This window comes from Heliangelus exortis, chromosome 15 (assembly GCF_036169615.1).
Source record: "Heliangelus exortis chromosome 15, bHelExo1.hap1, whole genome shotgun sequence".
In the NCBI taxonomy this organism is placed as follows: Eukaryota; Metazoa; Chordata; class Aves; order Apodiformes; family Trochilidae; genus Heliangelus; species Heliangelus exortis.
This window is the reverse complement of record NC_092436.1, coordinates 13,942,082-13,964,212: the sequence shown is the minus strand read 5'-3', so window position 1 is coordinate 13,964,212 and position 22,131 is coordinate 13,942,082.

Here is a 22,131-nt window from a genome sequence, read left to right as displayed (position 1 = left end):
GGGCACACTTCAGGAGGGGTATGCAAGGTCCTGGAATTGTGGAGTGGTTTGGGTTGTTTTGTTTTCCTTCAAATTGGTTTGGGTGTTTTTACCCATGGTGTAGAAATGTCAGGTGCAAAACTAGAAGTAACTTTATTTATATCACGCATACAGTATTAAAACATGTTTTCTATGGGATAAAACAGTATTTACTGTACAAATATGCTTGGACTGATAGAAAAACCTACTTCAGGAATGAACTGGATACTGCACACTGCTGCTCTTTATTTGGAAATTGTCCAGATCTTGGGAAATGTTAACGTGTAACTTGTACTGTTTGCTGCTACTTAAAGTATTGCCTCTTGGGTGTAACAATGCTGCTGAACTCCTAAGCATACTTGGCGTTATTACTTGGCAGTGGACTGCAGCTGGAGTAAGTTGGTGTTCTGTAACTGGAAAGATTTTGTTCTTGCTGTTTGGAAGTGTGGAAGTGTCCTTTTTTCTTATACTGAGCTGTGCTGTCTTAGTGCAAGTTACCACTATCTGTACTTGAAATGATAGAGCTGCTACACCCTGGTCTCTTGAATGATAGCAAAGGAACTGTGAACAAGCCCAGCTCTTCAGTTTAGCTGCATCCTAGGAACTGTGGAGATGTCTGGCTCTTTGCCACCTGGTGCTTTTCCATGGAAGAGGTGTCAAAGGGAACACTTGAAGCACAGTAGATGCAGCAAGTGTTCTGTTTGTTACTCCTAAACCACTTCTGTTAAGCTCCAGGTCTGCATTTCATTAACTGATTATTGGTGATGTGTTTATAGCCATGGAGTCTCCAGGGCCAAGTCTCTGCCCCATCTCTCCTGCCTCCGTATTTTTCTTCCTCTACACCATCCTGTATCATCTTCTCATCACCTCAGACATCATGACAGGTTTTTATTTCTCACCATTTTGTTTCAAGTATTAAAGTCTGAAATGAACCTATTTAGGGACCTTCTTTCTTGCAAAGAGTGAGGATCCTGTCCTAGGTTTCAGACCTGCTCCTGAGATGTGCTTGTCTGCAGGCAGCTCAGGGTAAAAGGTTCTTCTGTCTATGAAGCATCGTATAGGGGATTTATCCTGCTAGGTTCTGTTGCTTTGAGCTAGAGCTTGCATAATTTTCAATTTCAATCATCTCAGTGAAGTCTGAGATAATGGGTTTGAGGAAAAACCATGGAGGATGCTTTATAATCACAGAAAGTCTAGGAGAGGCAAAGAGCTGCATACTGTAGTAATGATACCTCTAATAAAGGAATACATTTACATGTATTAGAGTTGTGTACTTAGAGCTTCTTCACCAGTCTGTTAACCATGATACTATGAACTCTGTATGTAAGCCAAAAGCAAATTTGTTTTTTACTGAAAAAAAGTTGGTTTTTTTTAAATACAGCTACTTTTACTGTTTTGCAAAATTATTATATTTGTCAATGTGTCCATGACACTTTTATTAAGTGTGCTTAGTAGCAGAAGAGATTTTAAATGTTTCACAGCAGGTGAAATGTTTTAATCTGAAGCAGAGATATCTTTCTTATAGACTATTTTAAACAAAGATAATTATGGCTATGAAAACAGCAATACAGTTTGTTGTGTTTTTTGTTTTTTTTTTTAACACAGTTGCAATTAAAGAGATATTCTACTTAAAGGAATGAAAAGATTGTTTTGAGCATAATAGTATCACAACCCCCAGTCTCTACATGGTGTGAAGTGAGTTGCACTACCAATGCACTCCAGGAAAAGGCTAATTCCAATTTGTATGGTTGTAATTTTCTTTTTATGATAAATTTCATTTTACTGAACATGTGATCCTTAATGGCTGGAAGAGGAAGATCTCCTTTAAAAGTCTGTTTGTATAATAATTGCCTTGCCTTGCCTTGCTAACCACTCCTGTCCCTCCACATAGCAGAGGGCCTTGACATCACTCACTTCAGCACACTTAGACCTTTGATTTTTGCAGGCAAAGGCAGAAGAAGTAGCAGTGAAGTCTGTTAGCATTTATGGAAACATTTGTCAACAGGGAAAACTTGGATGCTGACATAACTTTTAAATGCAGCCTACTGGGAAATTATCCAAGCTGGGCAAGGCCCAAATTGGCCAGCATTTCAACAGTGGTCAGGAAAAGCGTGGTAAACATCCAGTCCTGAGCTGTTTCCTTGTGACAAGCTCAGCTAAAAACCTTATTTTTTTCTCTTTTAGTTAGTTTTTCCCAAATTGAGTTTCCCTCTTGGCTTTCTCTGACCACTTTTACTATTCTTAATGTCTGTGGCAATATTTGAGATGCTGTGGAGGAGCATCATACATGTTTTTTTCCTGAAAATGAACCCCTGTAACTTAGAAACCAGTTACTGAAAGGTGAGTCATGGAAGACAAAGATACGGGTGGTAAAGGAAACGTTGTGTTTGGATCTCTCTTCTTCATCAGAGTTCCAGCTCTCCTTCTGCAGCCCTTCAGCTACTTTGTCACAAGGCAAAGAACAATTTACAAGAGGAAAATACAGAGATCTGATCTCTGATAGGTATTTCTGAGCCTAATAATGCATTCGGAAATATCTTAAAAGATATTTCATTTTCAAGTACTAGTGATACTTATTTTCAGTGAGTATGAAAAAAGGTGTAATATGTTTTTGTGCAGTTTAGGGTGTCACTGTGATTTTATTTTTTTCCTTTGCTTCTGATCAGGTGGCTCAATAGACAAACAAGGGATGTGTCATCAGTCTGTATAATCTTAAAATAATGAAATTATCAGTTTTTATTGTAAATTGCATACTTATTAATGTATTGTACTTTCTGCATCACAACAGTGTATTAAGAGACAAGCATGCTTTTAAACAGTGCTACTGGAATGATTTTTTAGGAAAATGTCTTTCTGCAGAGTAACATCCTAAGAAAACTATGGGAAATTTGGAAGGTTTTGGGGTTTTTTGTTTGTTTCTATGAACTATGCAATCATCACAAACTTTCTTAGGCTTTTTTTTTTTTTTAAAGCTAATCAAGAAATTTTTTTTTTAACCTGATTTACCTATCAGACACTTAACTGCTGCTCTGTGACTTGATTTGTTCAGGTAGGTTTTAAAGTGCAGAGAGAGACTAAGAAAGGTACAATGGAGTACAAAATGAACATTTAGTCTGAGAGATGCAATAAAGCTGGCAGGCTGAGCATTTATGTGGTCACATGTGAAAGAATTGTCCTTCACTGCTTCTTGGAACAGATGAATGTCCATGCTGTTTAGTCGCTCTTTTCCAATTCTCTGCTTTTTTTCATTAGTTTTATACTTTTCCTTGGGAACTTTTTTTTTTTTTTTTTTTTAGCAAATAATTACTCTGGTCTCAGAACCTGCATTTTTCTGTTTGATTTCAGTGCTTTCATCTTGCATTCCCTTAGATCACATGTCTTTTTGTACCTTATGAGCAGTTTTCTTAGCAAAAGTGGGTGAGGGTCACATACCTGTGCTTCACCAAACTGGGCTTTCAATTGCAGACAGCTGACTCCCTGTGTTTGGATTACAGAAATGTTTCATTTTTCAAAAAGGAGAGAGGGAAATGTTTTTACTGAAATATTTCAAGAGTAAGCTTTTCACTGAATTTGCCATATAATTTGCAGTACTTCTATGGACTCCCATCCTCTCCAGCAAAGATAATATTTTGTTCAAAATACTTCAGCCACTCTTGCACTCTAACATAAAGTATAGGAGAAGTAATTTTGTTTACTGGTACCTCATTATCTACTTTGTGTTGCTGAAAGAAATAGATTGTTCTAAAGAAAAGTACAGGCTTTCAGAACTGGTGTCTGACTTGGGATGCTGACTTTCAAATCAGCCACAGCATTTTCTGCCCTGTGTGCTTGTGGCTTTGGTTTGATCAGCGGTGCTCTCAAAACCTCCATTTGGTGCAGGACCAGGGTAGGTGTATATTTATTAAAGCTTTGTCACACGTCTCCCTCAAATAATTTCTTGAGGTTAATCTCAAAGGTGCTGATGAAATAGTGAATAATCTGTAGATTCCAGATGCTTATAGCCCCTGCAAGTTTTGAAGATACTTTGGTTGCATAAAACCACATTTATATCTGAATTAGAATGCCTGTATATATAGGCTTTCAACTAAGGCAGCTGGAAAAAGTATTTATGATCAGGAGTTTTGACCCCCATAGCCAAGGGCTGTTAGCACAAAAGGTGTAATTTGTTACCTTCCCTAGAAATACCTTAGTAGAAGGTGGAAAGTTACTGCTGAATTAATTTTACTCCAGATTTTTAATTGCCTGTAGTATTTTAAAGGAACTGAAGTGAATCATTGGCTCTGCAGATCTAACCCATTTTTATCATGGATATCACTTTTCCTGAGATTCCACATATTTATCAACTGCACCTCTGTCCTTCTGTGTAGCTCTGTCTTGGATTTGCATATAGATTATGACATTTGGAACAAGGCCAACAGAGCTAGAGATGATTTTTCTGTTTTTATGGGGTTTTTATCTGCAAGCAGAAGGAGAAATCCAGGAGCTGAAGCATGTTTAGTTACTGGAACTGATATTTACTCCATTCTAAAAAAATCAAAGCAGCACACCTGTTAGCTGCTTTCCATGTGAAGTCTATTATGTCAAAATTCTTTAATAGATATTTGCCATAACTTTCTGCTAATGTGCAAGCTTTTTAATTTACTGGTTTATCTTTGTGAATGGGGTTGGCTTTGTGTAATGGTCTCTCCATCTCTAAATGGTACAATGTAGTTCCTTTGGAAAGCCATGCTTGAGATGCTTGATTTGTTTCAAATATAGGCAAAAATTATTGGAATGTCTATCTCCTATTTCAGTGTTTATGAATGTATCTGAGATTTCCTTAGTAAGACCCTTAAATCTGTTAAAGACTTGCACAGGAAAAGTTAGTAAGTAGCCTGGAAGAGGGCATAAAATGTTAATGTTGGTTTCTCAGTTATATTTTGTGTCAGGTATTTTGTTAACTCTCAGGAAGTGCCAAGTGAAATCAACAACCTAGTGCAATGTACACGTGATTACTGTATATGTAAAATTGTACATGAAAAGTGTCTTTGCAGTTCTATTTTCATGGGGGAGGAGGGGAGAAGACAGGGGAGTCTTTAAGGAGAAATCACACCTCTTTAGTCTAGATGGGTATTTCCAGCCAGCTAGGTTTGTCTGAATTTCATTTTAATCTGCATGTCTTGGGCTTCAAGAATGTGTTTTTTTTATAATTGCTTTGTTAGTCCCCATGACACTGAATGACAGTACTTTTCAGTGCTTGACAGCCAAATCTATTGGCATACAGCAGTCTCATACACAGTGAGGTGTTTTCATTCTGGCTGATGACAGTAAGAGCTTCCAAATTGACAGAGGGGGCTAAGACATCATTAAAAGTGAGAAGAAAGCTGAGAGTATGAGGAGTTTCTCTGTCAAAATAAAAGCATTTGTTTAGTTCATCCTTTCTGCATGATGAAATAAACAGGAAATCAGATAACTACATGTTAAAATGTTTATTTTTTTTTTTATTTATCGTGCTTATAGGAAATTTTTTTGCTTAGCTATACTATCAGGGCCCTCATGATTATAACATTCTTGCTATAAATGTAACAGATAGCTTTCCTTTGAGCAAAATGATAGGTGCTGTGGTATAAAAAGTATACTTGCATGTGGGAGAGTATTGCAGTATTCTATAAGAAATTATCTGTTCATTAATTTTTCCCCAGAAATAGTTAGTATAGAATATAGAGTATATAGAATATATATATGTGTACTTCATGTACACATTTGAAATTTTGAGTAGTTACAGATGAGTTTGAGAGCAGTAAAAGTTTTACAGTATCTCCTGTGATTTGATGCTTTATTTCATGCTTTGTACACTTTCCCACTAGAAGAAGAGTTGGTTGATTAGCCAAAAATTCATTATTAATTCAAGACATTCTTAGATATTGGATAGATAGTAGGCAAAAGGGCCCTTACAGTAATTAATACAGCTCTTGCTGTTTCCACATGGATTATAATAACTGGGAATTTTAACTTGCTGTCTTTGGGAGAAAAGTGGGGGAAAGGAAACAACCAAAGAACAAGAAAAATACAGCCTTTGAATTTATTCTGTTGGCAGTTAATTGACCATCAGGAGGAACTATTCAACTCTTCAGAATATGAATGTTGTATATGATCAAAGGGGGGTAGTTTATTATGAATAAATGTGTCATTTTACTGGCTGTTTGTTCTGTTCCTGGATGATCTACTTGGATATTCAGGAGGATGACCCAGATTGCATTGGATCAGTATTTCATTTGTGTTTGTTGCTTCCATTCATGGTTTTTCTCTCTTCCTGCCAAAATACAATAATTTAGAAATGTTTGGTAAATGTGGTTTGCCACTTCAGTTAGTGCTGGACTCTTAAGACCCAAGAATACTCGTGATAATGTTTATAAGTGGTTGGTGTTACACTCAAAGGTAGCCTTGGCAGTGCACCTTCCATCAAGTGCTTCTGGAATGGATACTCCCAGCACTACTCCAGGTACATGGCAGTGATCTCCTCTGTTCCAGGGTTACCTAATGAAGTGCTGTTTACAGAGGACAGGGACAAGGCACAAGAACACTTCATCCACAATCACTCATGAATCACATTATATATAATCCTTTTACCTTTAATGAATGAACTTAGGAAAAAAAGCATGCCTGTTTTTAGCCTGTGTAATACAGCAGTATTACAATATTCCTATATTGCAAATTAATGCTTTTCTGAAATTCGTTCCTTAATAAATTTATTCCCGTGCTTACAAACTTGGGTGCTGTTGCTGGCACATGTGCATTAAAATCTTCCAGTATTATCAACTTTTGTGGTATTTTGCTCTGAATTTCATCTGGTAATTTTTAAGACACCTGTATCAAATATGGAGGAGAGATAATTTGGTGCGGAATTTCAAGTCAGGTTTTTCTTTTGCATGCTTTTCTAAAACCCGTGTTTCTGACATAACACTAGTATTTATTAGCAATCTCTTCTAAGAAAATCTTGGGTGATTTAAAAATTGACATTTCGGAGGTATTAGTCTATCTACTCAGTTCTTTGCTGTTTCAAAACACCCAAAAGCTTGGAAGTGCGCATAGAGCTCAGTTGAAAAGATCTCACTGTTTTTCTCCTGTCCCACGCTGCCGTTTGAAATGTTCACAGTTTTTCACAGTTGCATCAATTTTTGGTGTCTTTCTCAAAGATAGCTCCCATTTTTCCTTTTGTTTCACATTTTATTTCAAGATCAGTTAAGTATCACAGAGTGGTCTGCCAACTGCAGTTTGCAGTAACAAAGAAATTGTTTCTGAAATTAGTAGAAATATCAATTGCCTAATGATAATAGAGCATGACCTAATGCTTTTTAAAAAATAATCAGATTGCAGAGCCTAAACCAGATTGTACTCATTCAGAAAGCAAGAATAACACATTTTCGAGTCTGTCACAGTGATAGCTTCATAAAACATACAGTCTTCCTCTGCTGCTTAAAAAAAATAATATCAGGTTTTTTTATGCTGTCAGCGCACAGGATGGCTTAATTTTTTGTTGCTCTCAATCGCATAATTAAGTCTTTAGATTTTATCATTCTAAAGAATTTTTTTTTGTGATTTAATCTTCTGAATCATTTCTGTCTGTTCCCAAGACATTTTCACTTGAAATGTAACATTTTGTAGGTCTGACTGAAAGTCCCCTAGGATGGTGTGTTTCCAGGTGATGTGCTTATTTTTTGGAAGCAAGAAGTTAGTTCACTGCTTGTTTTTGAAAAAGCAGTTGTGCAAGTTGGTTATTCCTAATGTTCATTCAATTCCATGGAAGCATATGGGATTCTGTGGAAAACGTGTGGTTCATCTGTGCCACTTGAAACAAATTGGATTCTTCTCTCTTTTCTTTTGTTTTTGTTAACCACATAACACTGACATAAAGTTTTGGAGCTTTGAAATGTCCAACACTTTCTGTCATTTTCAGTATGGTTTAATGTTAATTGCTTTTTAAGAAAGAAGCAGCCCTAAAGCATCTTGCATTATGCATGATATCAATTATCTTGGTGGAAGAAACACACAAAATACATTTAATTATAGGTCATAACCCAGCAAATCATAAAAATCCTGTTCTGAAGTAAATAGTTACCACTAATTAGCTTTCCTGTTTGCTAGTGCTAGAATAAATTCATATCTTGCAGATATTGGTTGTTTTCAGTGATACAGCAAATTTTCAAAACACTTGAATCCAGAAGGCAGTACATATTGATGTGTCCAATCATTAAGTAATTTTCTAATATTAAAGATAATATAAATTGAATGTTTTTTCAATAGCCTTACACACTATGCTGTGGTTGATTGTATTTTATTTTGAATTGAATTTGTGTTTAAGCACATTTAAAATTCATCAAGAAATGTGCTATTTCAAGTTCTGAAGAGTTTTGGGTTTTTTTGCATTAAGTTTTTCTAGAAAGTTTACATATTGCTGTGGAAGTTTAGAACTAGCAAAATGTAAATATTTAATCAAGGACTGAAAGAGTATTCATAATGGGGTATGAAACCTTTGACAGTGAATCACAGGAAATTAAAGCACAAAACCCTAAATCTGCCCTGCATGTCAGGAGCAGTGATTTGGTAAAGTTTTGTAAAATTTGAATTAACATCTGTGATTTTTCAGTCGCTTTATATGAACAAGGCTTGTTGAGGTTTTTTTCTGTGGAGCATCTTTGGAAGTGCTGAACTGGCTTATTGTCTGCTCTGGCTCTCCAGCTGCTTCTTTAAGTCTGAATGACACTCAGTGGTATAAAACTAATAGGAGTGAATGGATGTACATGCAGTATACCTAGGAGGTAATAGAAATACATTATTAAGTAAAACTAATTCCTTTTATAAAGCAATATACTAACATGTATAGAGATCAGAAGCTTGAAATAGCAATGTTGGTTCCTGATTCCTCTGACTTTACTGAAGTGCATCCCATGGTCAGTGTTGTACTTATGCTACATGAAGACCTGAACTTAGCATTCTTGTTTCATCAAGTAATTATTTCATCTGCAATAATCCATCTGAACTGGTCTGTGAACATTCCCACCTTGAAAAATACAGGAACTGTTTGGGTTTGATTTGAGTTGGATATAGTGCAACAGCATATGTAATAGTGAAAGTGCTTAAGGATTTGTCTGAGGTATGTTGGGCTGCATTGTGGTCCCAACAGCAATCAATGAGGATTAGAATTTCAATTTCAGAGCTTTAAGTAGAAGATCCTTGATTTTCTCAGTGGATGCTTTTCTCTTACCAGGCCCCCTTATCCCTCTAGGAAGTTGTCATTTTGTCTTTTTCAGGATCTCTTATTCAAGTCACCACCGTTTACTCTGTTTTTTAAGATGATGTAGGAGTTTGTTGCTGTTTTACCTAGCAAAGAGAAAAGGGAAGCATAGAGAGATACTGTCAAATTAATAAAAATTCATTACATAATAAAAAAAAATCCTGATTGCAAGTTAGTCCTCTTCTAACTCTTTCCTTTGTGTCAAATAACAATCAGAATATAGTGGGATATCATTGTCCTTTTGGGTTCTGTGTTGTGAAGGCTGGAAACTAGGAACAGAATGAAAGGTTGTGTGAATGAAATATGGAGCACAGATATTCCTGTGTCAAACATAAATGCAGCATTTTAGGCTAAGCAATAGAGTAGTGATAATGGGACCTCCTGTCCCAGACAGCAAAAGCATTTTAAAAACAAAACCCAGGACGCTCCCTTTGCAGAGCACAAGGAAGGAATGAGAGCAGAGGCAGTGGGACTGAGTTGTTACATCCAAAGTTCTGTCTGATCTGTTGAGTCATGGAGCACCCTTTTGAAATTAATGTATATCTTTTTTAATGCAGTAGTGTATATTCTGTAGTACACTCTTTATCTGTTACATTTTCCAAGAGCTGTTTGAGCTGTAAGCTCAGTGAATCAGCCAGGCAACTTCTATAACAGAAATGAAGTAACTACCTGGATCAGTACATAATAGAACCGAGTCCAGTGTACCCTGAGGCCCCATGATAGCACACTATCAGGTGCAGTTCACAGATATGACAAAGTATCTTTAGCCTAATAAAACATGCAGTAACAACTAATCCTTTCCAGTATCTGATTGGCAGTAAATACTTCACATATATTTCTCGTGGTACACTTTTTAGGTTTCCTTGGTGCTGCTGCAGATTCCTGGGGATGTGTGTAGGATTTGTCTATTTTAGGCCTGCTCTGTAAGTTCAGTAAGATCAGTGGAAGCCATCTCATGCATTTAAGCTTCTGCATTGTTAGATAGTGATACAAGAAGAGGAAGGAAGTCTATCACAATTTGTGAATGAAAGTGTGAGAGGCAAAAAGAAACCCAAAACCACAATACAAACTTGCCTGAAATAGTATGTCACAAGAAATGGTTGCAATAGATAAGTGCATATTTACTCTCCAGATTTTTTTCTTCTGACACTCTATGCAATTCGAGGCCACACTTAATGCTGATTTGTAATGTCTTAAGGTAGTGTTTTAAAAATTAGTGGTAAGCACCTAAACTTGAGGCTTGCTGAAGGTGTAAGAAGTTTTAAAGCAGATTTGAAGTGACTCAGTTGGCCAGTGCCTTGTCCTTTTTTAAAATCACTGGTTGAGTTGTAGTCTGGTTTTGAAAGAAATCCAGGTCTTGTTCTTGGAATTTACTTTAGCATTTACCCTAACAGGTAACCTTTAGGGTTATCAGTCAGTATGCACTCAGTATTCTGAAATGTCTTGAAAATCCACACTCTACTTTTGTCCATAGATAACATTATTTTAAAATGTGTGTTTGAATGTTTTCTGTCTATGTGTGTGGACTGAGTGGGTTTTGTTTTGTTTGTTTGGGGTTTTTGTTTGTTTGGGGTTTTTGTTTGTTTGGGGTTTTTGTTTGTTTGGGGTTTTTGTTTGTTTGGGGTTTTTGTTTGTTTGGGGTTTTTGTTTGTTTGGGGTTTTTGTTTGTTTGGGGTTTTTGTTTGTTTGGGGTTTTTGTTTGTTTGGTTTTTGTGTTGTGTTTTTTTCTGTTTCTTTCAGTCAAACTTGTACTTGTACTTGTGTTTAGCTTGATATGTCTTATGATCAATGAAAGGTAGGATTTATTTCCCTCTGGGGAAAAAAAAGAAAAAAAAAAAAGAGAGAGAGACTTTTCTATACCAAACCAGAAATTAATAGTTTTCAGATGGTGCACAATGAATAATAATAAAGAAGTAACTGAGTTAGGTGAGCAAATAATCTCCAGTGATGAAACCATGAAGAATTTGTCCTCTGACTGTGAGATTTGGTCTTCTGCAAGTTTGCTGCATCTTTGAAAATGGTAAGAGAAAATTCAGTTAATTCCACAGCACTACAGAAGTGTTAGTTGATGGCTAGTCAGAAACACAATTTTCATTTTCTTACATAAATGCTTTGTCACAAATGAATGTGCTGGTGTGCAAATACTGTTGTGTTTTGGTTTATTTTTTCTTGGTTATTTACCTTGGTGGTCCATGACAACCCAGGCAGTCTTGGCTGTTTTACAAATATCTAAGGACAAGTAGTGTCATTCATGCAGCAAACTATCCCTGGCAGCTTACCGATGCTCCCTACAATAATGTTAAGGGACTTTGTTCCTCAGGTACTCTTGGCCTTTCCTAATACTGGTGTGTGCTACCATCCTGAGATGGATCCATCTGATTCCTTGTGGAATCAGGGATATGTATCGGACAAGAACCCTAGAGAGGTTTTTATTGCAGGAGAGATGTTGTGCAGGTGCCCCTGTGCTGAGACAAATAATCCTTAGGCTGAAATACTCCAAGGCAAGAGCAGGGTCTGTTTCACATTAATCAGTAGATTGTAGACTGATGGTGATTAAAATAAATGTCAGCTGAAAAAGTTTTCCAAGCATTTGTAGCAAATCTGAGAATAACTGCTGAAAGAGTGGTGTTGAAATCCTAGAACATGATATTAGCAGGTATGGCATCCCCTTTTATATGTAGTAATTTTATTCATTGAATGACTTGGAAAAGACTGTGGTTTAACTTTAATGAGTCAGTATGAAGTCAAAGTAACTTGCCAACACATTCATGCATTTTGGGTTTTTTTTTTTTCCACTTCATTTTACATGAGAGGAGATTGGAGATAATAAATTTCAAGCATCCACTTGGGGCATTATGATTTCAGAGGCATGAAGCTAATACATACTTGTCTCATTACTGTCACCAGATTAAAGTTAGTCCATGGATGGCAAGAGCTCATAACTCATTGGAGACATATTTACAAATGACCTGTGGGAGGTCACATATACTACAACTTTCTAAATGGATATTACAAACATGTCATTAATAAGAAATGAGGGAGAGAATGCTCATCATCTTTCAAAAAGCATTATTTCACTGAAGGAGAGATGAAAGGTTTTCTATTTCCAAGTCTTCGTCACATCTTGGTAGATTATAGTGCACGGGAGCAGGAAGGCAGTGAAGTCCCTCTGGATACTTAGGTAATCTGTGATCATGCTACATCAGTGCAACTAAACCATTGAGCCATAAAATTTGCCTGTTGATATTTTGCTTAAACATATCTAGAGCACTGAGGGGTGGTGAGTTTTGTATGGTGGTTTTAAATGTGATTTGCATGGAGAGGTTTTGATCCTCTTCCTTTTTGCTCCCATCCCAACATAGAACACACTGTGGTAATTCACATACATGTCAGCAGCACCGTGTGTTCCTTAATGAACTTAGCCCAGAGAGACTGAAAAGCCTTCTTAAGGTGTAGTCCTGTATGTGAACTCAGCTGGATATAACTTTAACTGAACTCATCCAGTCTTGTTTAGTATAGAAAGATGAATGGCCTAGCACCCAATGAAAGATCAGCAAGTTGAATGACACCCTTTTGCTAAGGAATTCTTTTGTTTCTTGTTTTGTAATGTTTCTTCCTAATGAAAGCTTGGACACAGAGGATCAGTCATTCTACTTTTTCCAGGAAGACGATGTAATGAAATCACTTCAGGTCGTGATAAGATGTGAAGTACTGTAGTAAAGCAATTAGTTATATGGACAGAAAATTAGTCCAGCATTTCCCCTGCCTGTTTGGCTGCTGACTACACACCAGTACTGGGAGACAGTGTCCAGTTGCATCCTTTGGGAGCACAGCTAAAAGAACCTTTCTTACCTGATTATTTTGGTAAGTAAAATTCAGTGTCCTTTCCAGCCATCAGTGATTTGAATTTTTACCTTGTGGTGACATGCAAATGTATCCCTATGACAGTTTTTGTAAATGGTTTTCCTACCTATCCAGATAATTCCAGAGTTAACACACTGTAAGACACACACACTGCTGACAGTTTTGCATATAACAGAAAAAATATTAACTGAGGGGTTTTATTGCTGAGGAAAGACACCTTTGGCCAATCCATGTTGTATTGACTGTTCTTGTAGTCTCAGACTGATGAGTCACTATTAATTAAGTTATAAGCTTTGTATTTGTGGGTTTTTTTGTGGGTTTGTTTATTTCTTTCCATGTTATCTGTCAGAGAAAAATAACTCGCAGAAATAACATTTTGCAAAGAAATTTTTAAATATACTGCTGTGAACATGTCTCTTCAGGCAAAACCAGTTGTTTATGCTGGCTGGAATATTACTCTTGATGTCTTTAAATAATTTTGTTAGTCAGTAAGATGGTTTAATCATTTAAGTTTAAAAAAGATAAGCTTTTGGTATTTACATGTACCCACTGTTCTTCTTAGAGTTGTTCTTTATAGTAGAGCTGCAAGCACTTGCAAAACCTCATCTGTCTGGCAAAGTGTGTTTTTGTTTACAAAAACCAGAGGCTTTCAGCCACTGCAAGTTCTTGAATGTTTCCTGCTGGGATCCCAAGCTAACATTTTTTGCCAGCAGGCACTACTTTCGGCTCATGGGAACCTGCTGTCACCAAAAGAGATTTTTCCCTCATGTCTCCTTTTTATAGCAGCATCTGAGGTGACTGAAGCTTAGGAGAGCCACACTTTTTGTCTCACTGAAAAGCAGCCTGGTATGCACTGTGCACATCTTCTGCCTGGCTTAGCATCTTTCACCCTTTGGTATCAGCAGTCTCGTCCACCCAGCTAACACCTATTTCTCTTCAGTGAAATTTTATCAGTTCAGAGAAACTGTCGTAGAGGATGAGCTCAAATAACCCTTGCAACATGTCTGTCTGTGAGAGGAACACAGCCTGGCTGGTGTCTGGGTGGCTGCATGGGAAACTGAGCTCAGTTTATTGCCAGCTGCTCTGTTCCAGTGAGGCAGTCGAGGTGCAGCAGAATGATGGTTGCACTTCCTTGGTGAGATGGTAGAGAATTTTGGGGAGGTGGGAGGGAGAGAAAAGAACACTCTGGCAAATGGACCAGCAAATGAACTGGTTTCTCCTAAGCTTTTGATTATCCTAAAAACTGTCAGAAAATGGAGTTGCTTATTTGCTTACCAAATTATTCTCTGTAATTGGGATGCTTGCCAGATGGATTTTTTTCCTTTTAATTTCTTGTGATAGAAAAGGTCAGCTGAGGTAGAAACAGCAGATTTTGGAAATGACAATGTATGCATCAATTACGCTGTGCATGAAGATAAAAATTATGAGCAGGTATTAATTCACATCTTCATTACCAGTTTTGCTATACATCTCTTTATTTAGTCTTTATTGCACAATGAAGATAATGACAGTGTGGTTTTACTTAAGATATTTTTTTAAAGAAATCACCATTAATTAAATTATTTAAGTGTCCTAGAAAAAGACCTTGAAAATATTTATGGCAGGACTAATTTTACTTGAGTGGAATAGCTTGGTAAGACTTGTAAGTAGAATATTTCTTAGTCTGTCTTTTTTTTTTTGTTGTTTTTTTTTTTCACGTTTGCCTCTCACCACTTTAACCCAAATTTTTCTTACTCAGCGTTAGGAAAATGTTACGTTATTCATAGACTTTCTGTACATTCCAGCAATTCTAAGATCTTTGTGGCATTACTGTCTGCAGCAAACTTCATTCAGAAGATAACAAATATACTACTTGAAATTTCCTCAAAATACTGAGGCAGTTTTTCTCCTTCAAACAAACTTGTAAATGGTGTAGATTTGAGGCTTGGTTTAGGACAGCAGACCACATTTTTTCCAGAATGTGGCAGTTAGTGTAGAATTGTAGCAAAATATTTCACAAGTTTTAACTCATATCACAGCATGTGAGTAACATCATTTTAGAGGCAATATATGTTACTTACAAATATTTGGTGCAATCCATCAATTTGTTTTGTTTCTGTGTGTATAGTCTTGTGCTTTTGGAACACCTCTGGCATTTCAAATGCAAGCAGCAAGTTTTTGTTAGTCAGCTGCAGGATCAGCACAAGTCTCTTAACTTTTATGATTCAGTCTTCTGCAGCACAAGTGTTCTATACTATGATTGTGGCACTTCACCTTATTTGAACTGGAGCAGGAGTGGTCCAGCATTCTGCAGATGTAAACATTTATTCCAGACGTGGCTGAGTAGTTTACAGTTTTGCCTTTCACAAAAAACTGCTCTGCTGATAAAAAACAAAGTTCATACACTTTGCTGTTTCCTCACAGGAAGATTCCAAAAATATTGTGTTAATTAAATAAAAAAGTAGCTTTCTCCTGGAATGGAGATTTAGGCTTTCTAGAGGAAAACAAAAAAAGCCATTTAATTTAAATCAGCTTTTTATTATGACAGCAAAAATGAGTTTGGTTTTGTTATAGTCCAAAGTAGCATTAAATTTATTTTGTTTCGGATCCACAAGAACAAAGTCCAACTTGAAAAGGGTTGGGTGCAAGACTTTTATTTGGTAATTGACACAAGCAAAATGATAGAACCCCGTGAAAGTATGGGGGATATGTTGCGAGAGAGAGAGAGAGAGAGAGAGGGAAAGAATGAGAGAGAGAGAGAGAACTCCCAACAGCCTTCAATGCCAGCAGTCAGTCCTTATTTTCACCCACTCCCTCCTCTGCTCCTGCCAAGCCAGGGTCATTAGCATCAGAGCCATTGAAAGCAGGTTTGCCTGGAGGGGGTGACCACCACCTAGCCAGGACTTATTCACTTTAAAATTGTCCTTTTTGAGGCAATGAAAGATTTCAGAGCAGAATCTCACAGGTTTCTTTTTGTAATTTAAACTGGAGATAAAAGACTGCAGAGGAAGAGGATCAGGTGGCCCTCAGTGAAGGGCATGTCCTTAAACTTGGAATAATTTTACTTCCAAAAGAGTTTTTGCAGACTTATTCCTCTGTGAGGATCTTCCCATTTCCCCTTGTGAAATGATCCTTGCAACGTAAATTCACATTGGGTAGCAGCTTTTTTGGAGCTGATGGAATCTGCCTTCATTAAAAGGGCACTTAGAGGCAGCATCTCCTTCTTTATGTAGCTTCTCTTCTCAAACAGCTCTTTCATAAGTTTCCATATTAAATCACCTTTTATTCTTCCCCACTCAGTTTGAACCCATTGTGACAGATCACTGGTCACAATGTAAGCTGTGTAACTGAGGTTTATGTGATTTTTAGCACTCTTCTTTCCCAATGCTCTGCTTTCCCTGATTTGGACCCTCTGTTCCCGTTTCTGCACAGGGAAACATCACTGCAAGTGTCAGAAGCCACAGAAGTTAGTTTAATGTAAATGAATCTAGCAGAGTTGTTTTAGCAAGAGATTTAGTAGGGTCAAAATGATTGCCCTCAGCAGTACTTTTTTTTTAGTAGCTGTTTTTTTTAATCTGTTGATGAAATAATGGAAATTATCTAATTTCTTTTGGATCTGGCTATACTGACCAGTCCAATATGTGATACAGCTATTCTGCTGTCTTCCTGATAGAACATCAAGTCTCGTCTCCTTAGATTAATCCTTTAGATCCCTTCCATTTTTCCATCTTTCTTTAGACAGAAAAGCAGGAACTTGCAGAGTTCCTGAAGATGTAAAAATAATTATTGCATTCATACTCTCTGTCACCGTGAGATAGGGGATCATTACAACTAAGCTTTTCTTCCATACTGCATTTTGAGAAGCTTGAAATAATTCCTTGTAGTTGTCCCTTTTTTTCATTTTGCAAAGCTGTGGTGAGAGGAATCATGATTTCATCTTCTGATTATCTGTGGTCATCCCTATGAGATGCATAATAAAATGCCTGCAATAGAGCCATATCTCCTCTTTAGCTTCACCTTTGAATAAGCTGGTACTTCAAAGGATACACCATCTGCCTCATTTCAGAGATACTTGCTTCAAAGCCACATTTAACAAAAAGGCAGCTAGTAAAGAGCCTCCAACACCCCTTTCAGTTCTAAAAAGGGAGCAAAAAACCCAACAACAATCTCTGGTTGATTAGTTAGATTCTTTCGTAGAACATGAAGTGTGTGTTGCAGTAATATATTTTTTTTAATAATATATTAGAAAAAGAAGAGGTATGCAGTTTCATCTTCTTGTCCAGCAGATCATCTCTTTGATCAGTTCTCTAGGCAAATTCTTTGTCCAGAAACAAAGCACTATCAAGGAGAAGGTTTCTCCCTAGAAGCTACAAAAGCTTTTTAAACATATGTATTTAACTTCAGACTTTCCATCCTAATGCATGAACTGCAGTTGATAGAACCATACGTGTTTTGTGCCTGACTCAAGAGTTGAGGCTTATGAAAATAACTGACATTTTCTCACTGATAAAAATAAGCCCTGATTCTGTGTGGGGCACATCACTAATGCAAATATTTTGGTGTTGTCTTTAACCACAAAACCTTGGCTTTCTGTTGCTGAGTCCTACTTAAGTCAATAATCCAAAGTGTTGATGAATTATGGAATCATAGAATGATTGGGTATTGCAAGAGATTTTAAAGATCACCTGGTTCCAACCCCTTTGCCCTGGGGAGGGCACCTCCCTCTAGACCTGGCTGCCCAAAGCCCATCCAGCCTGGCCTTGAACATTTCCAGGGAGGAGGCACTTCTCTGGGCAACCTTTGCCAGGGCCTCACCACTCTCATAGTGACTTATTTACAAAGTAAGTTGTGTATGAGAGAGATCCTTAAATGTGTCATTGATTATTTATGACAATGAGCAATCACATACTATTGAGGTTTCCGCTTTCAATCTTGATCATGTAGGATCATACTGTGGTGTTTAAGATATGGCTGTGGGTTTTTTTCTTCCAGCAGATTTGATTATTTACTTAGTGGCTCCAATACCAATGTTTAATTCATTCTTCTCTGGTTTTTCTTTTGTTTATAGCGGTGCTTTCCATATTTTGAGATTTCTGGAGGAGGGTTTTCTGCTTCCTTGATAGTCCAAGTGCTGCTGCTGTGGATAAATCAGATAATTTAGTCCTCTTGTGCAGTGTAATGCCATGATATCAATCTAATCCTGCTAATATAAATAGTTAAAACCACACTTCAAGAAAACATTAAAAATTACTGTCTTTCCCAAGACTGAGTATTATTTGGATAACAGAAATAAGAATTAATTTAATCAATGATAGTGATTCCCAGAAAATGGAAAATGTAATTTCAGAAAATTAGTGCTTTGTGTCTGTTATTATTTTGTGATGGAATTTGTAGTTGCTTTAAAAAAGGTCTGCTGTTTGTAACAGCTTGGATCTCAGTTTAATTCTTTCCATACTTCACCACTCTTTCCTATAATTTAGAAGAAGGATTGAGGAAACAGAGTGAAGAAGTTGCACAAGGAGTGAGTGAAAAGGAGCTCGATATAAAGAGGTTGTACAGAATGTGTTTATAGATAAAGGGATGCAGTTGCTGAATTTGTGCATATGAAATTTTCAGATCATCGTGCCATTCAGGAAATAAATTCATCACTTGTATTTAGTGGGTTATTTTAGCACTCATCTCATACAAAAGATCATGTTGAAGAACAAATAGTTTGTGATTCTTCAGTCTGTGCTGCTCACATTCCCTGTGACTATGCTACACTACTAGTATTGTTTTGTTGATTCGAAACAATTTACTAGGATTACAACTTTTCTCTTAAAACTGTTCTATTTTTAGGACTGATCTGCGTCAGTTATTTATGACAACATGTATGGCCGACCTGCCACAGAAATGAAAAAGCTAAAAGTCATGAATTTCCTCACTGAGTATCAGGCAGATTCAGTGTAATGCCCTGTGAACCACTTCAGAATGCTCCCTGCAAAATCTTCCTGTGACGAGGTGTCAGTTTTGACAGATCAGTGGTGAAGATTGCTCAGACTTGAATTAATAAAGGTCAGAATCGTCAAGAGGAGGAGATGCCTGGTGGCATGTCAGCAAGCACTCACACCTAGTGTCTGAAATGGAACTGCTGAGACAGGCTAGAAAATTCTGAGTTTGGGGAAGGTCTTTTGAAATATTTAAGTAAACTGCACAATAAGACCTCTGAGTGCAAATGCATTTCCCCCCTTTTTTTGCCATGAGGAAACCCATGCTTGTTCTGTGGGTTAAAGTTGATGTGGAACTTCATCTTATCGTTTGGAAGTAAAACCAAGGTAAAACAATGAAGTAACTGATGAGCTGAATATCCAGTGATCATGAGGAATGTAACTTGGCAAGCTGATGAGTTGAAAAGCAGTTATCTTAAACAGTTTTTATTAAGGTAGCTTTGACAAAATTATTAAATAAGGAATCAACTCTTGTGTTCAGCTGTACAGGTAAATATTTCATCTTTGCAATAGAAGCAAAGATGACTTTATCCTGAAGCTTAAATAGAGAAATTTCACCATAGCATCAATTTTCATGAAATAAATAAAAATTTGTTGTAATGGAAGATTATCTCCACTGCACATTTAACCTGGAGTTGTTTAGCTACTTAAGTCTAAAAGTGGGAGTTAGTATAGATAGCAGCTACTGTATCATATGACTGGAAATATGCTTCTGTGCAGGAGCTGCCTCTCTGCTGCTTTGAAGATAAGTGCAAACCCTATGAATCATGTTGGTTTATTCATCATGGAACACTGATCACATGTTGGTTTGGCTCCATCCTATCTGACTTTGTTCAGTATGATCATGTGCATTATTTTTAAGGTACAATTTCACCAAGAACCTGGCTTTGAGAATTCAGAGAACCGAGGCTTAGTGGAAGGTTCTGTGCACGGTGTTTGTTTGTTCTGGTTTGTAAATTAAACCTTAACACAACTGTGACTGGGTTCACTCTACTTGTCTGTTCAAGGCTTCTGTGTGCTGGGCACTGGAACTAATTAAAGAATGTCATCTTCAGCTCTTATTTCATCCACCTTGCATTTCAGCAGAACAGAAAACTCCTGTAGCATTTAAATGAACGTGTAAACCAGGATGGCAGCTGAGAGGAGCTGACTGAACCCGACGTGTGTTGAGGGAACAGGACAGGGAATGAAGTGACTTGAGAAAGGGGTCTCTGCATAGAAAAGCACAGACTTTTTTTTTTTTTTTTTTGCAGGGTTTGGGTTTCTTACAGAAGCAGCCAATTAATTGGGGTGGTTTAAAATGAGCTATGTGTTTTGTATTGCATTTTACTTGTATTTCAAAGCAAGAGTGAAAAATGCAGATGGTTGAAATTTTGCTTCTCAGGCTGGTTTGTTCTGTCTCTGCTGATGAACCAAGTAATTATCAGTATCATTCCATGGAGAATTATTTTTATTTGGAGATGTGCTTGTACTAAGTCCCATGGGGAAAAAGAATAATTAAAAGGACTAGTTTGAAAAACATACAAATCATTAAGATTCCCGTGTCAGATATCTGGAGGATTCTTCCATATATATAGCTATGCCTTGCAAAGCAGTTCATAATATTTTTTGCCTTTATCCTCTTTCACCAGATGATGACTGTATTTCTGATTTATTTTTCTGGTTTTACCAGATAAAGATTGCAGAGACATCTCTCAACTCCTTTTGATGCTTGATTTTAGATTTTGCATCTTTAAACTGTCTTCTTTGTTTTCCTAGTCCTTGTGATCTGTGAGTGTAGAACCCCAGGGTGTGGATGTCTGTGCCTACACCAAGTAGTGTTTAGAATGTCCTTATGGTCATTACAAGGAAAGCAAAGCCCACTCATGAACTGCTCCTCCGGGTGGGCAAGTTGAAACATTGAAGGATGAGCAGAACATGAGGCTTCTTTTACAGTAATGTGGGTAAACAATGTGGACTTTGAGTATTCCACATAAAGGTGACAGAATATTTGCCTTTTGGTGAAGATTAAGTAATTTCCTGGGGAAAACAGAGCTTTCAATTTCTCTACTTGTGCTCTTATGCATTGGTAAAGATACATCATAAACAGAAGCCTGGCTTTCTGTCTCCATTCATCAATGTATATTCCCAGTGACTACTGTAATGTATTCTTTCATACTGACTTTGTCTGTGACATTCCACAGACAGATTGTGCCAGGTGAAATGCTGAGGAACAGCAGCCATTCCCTAGAGAAGAAAGCCCTCTCCTTTCTTTCTGTTTTGTGTACTGTAGTGCTCTTCTTTGAGAGTAAACATAGCAAAAAATTATTTCTAATCCAGTAAAAAAAGATGATGAATTAAGTTCTGCACCTGTGGACATATATTTTAAGCTCTTATCCTGACATGAGAATAATTCCAGTAATATAGAAGTAGAGTTTAAAAGCTTATCACAACAATTTTTTGGTTTGTTTGTTTGTGGTTTTTTTTCTGCTTATGGTAGTTATTTGAAATAGATGGAAACTTTGCTATGTTTTCTGTTTAATTCTTATCCTAAATCATGACCAACCTGGTTATAGCCTCTTTAAAAAGATAATGACACCCAAATTAAAAAGTTTTATTAACGTCCATTTTTTCTCCTCTTTACTTTGTCTTACACCTCACAATAACTGTTAATTTTCTGCTTTATTAATTCTGAAGAATAACACTAGGTTATAGCCTTACTCAACTCGGTGTAGAATTCAGAAGGAAGGCATGCTACAGGCTGATAATAAAGCAAAGTAATTTCTAAGGGTTTCCCTTTTTGTTGATCATTGCTTGGTGGGCTCTGCTTTGCTATTTTCCAGAATATGTATTCATCCAGTTCTCAAGAATAAGGTTTTAAAAGGTCCAAGTTGACTCTATAGTTGTGCTGTTAAACAAGCAATCCATTCACATGTCAGCTGCAGGGAAGGTAAATAAGACAAAGTTTCTCATAGGTTAGAACTTCATAGCTCACCATCTTTTCTTTGAAATCACACACACCACTGAGCA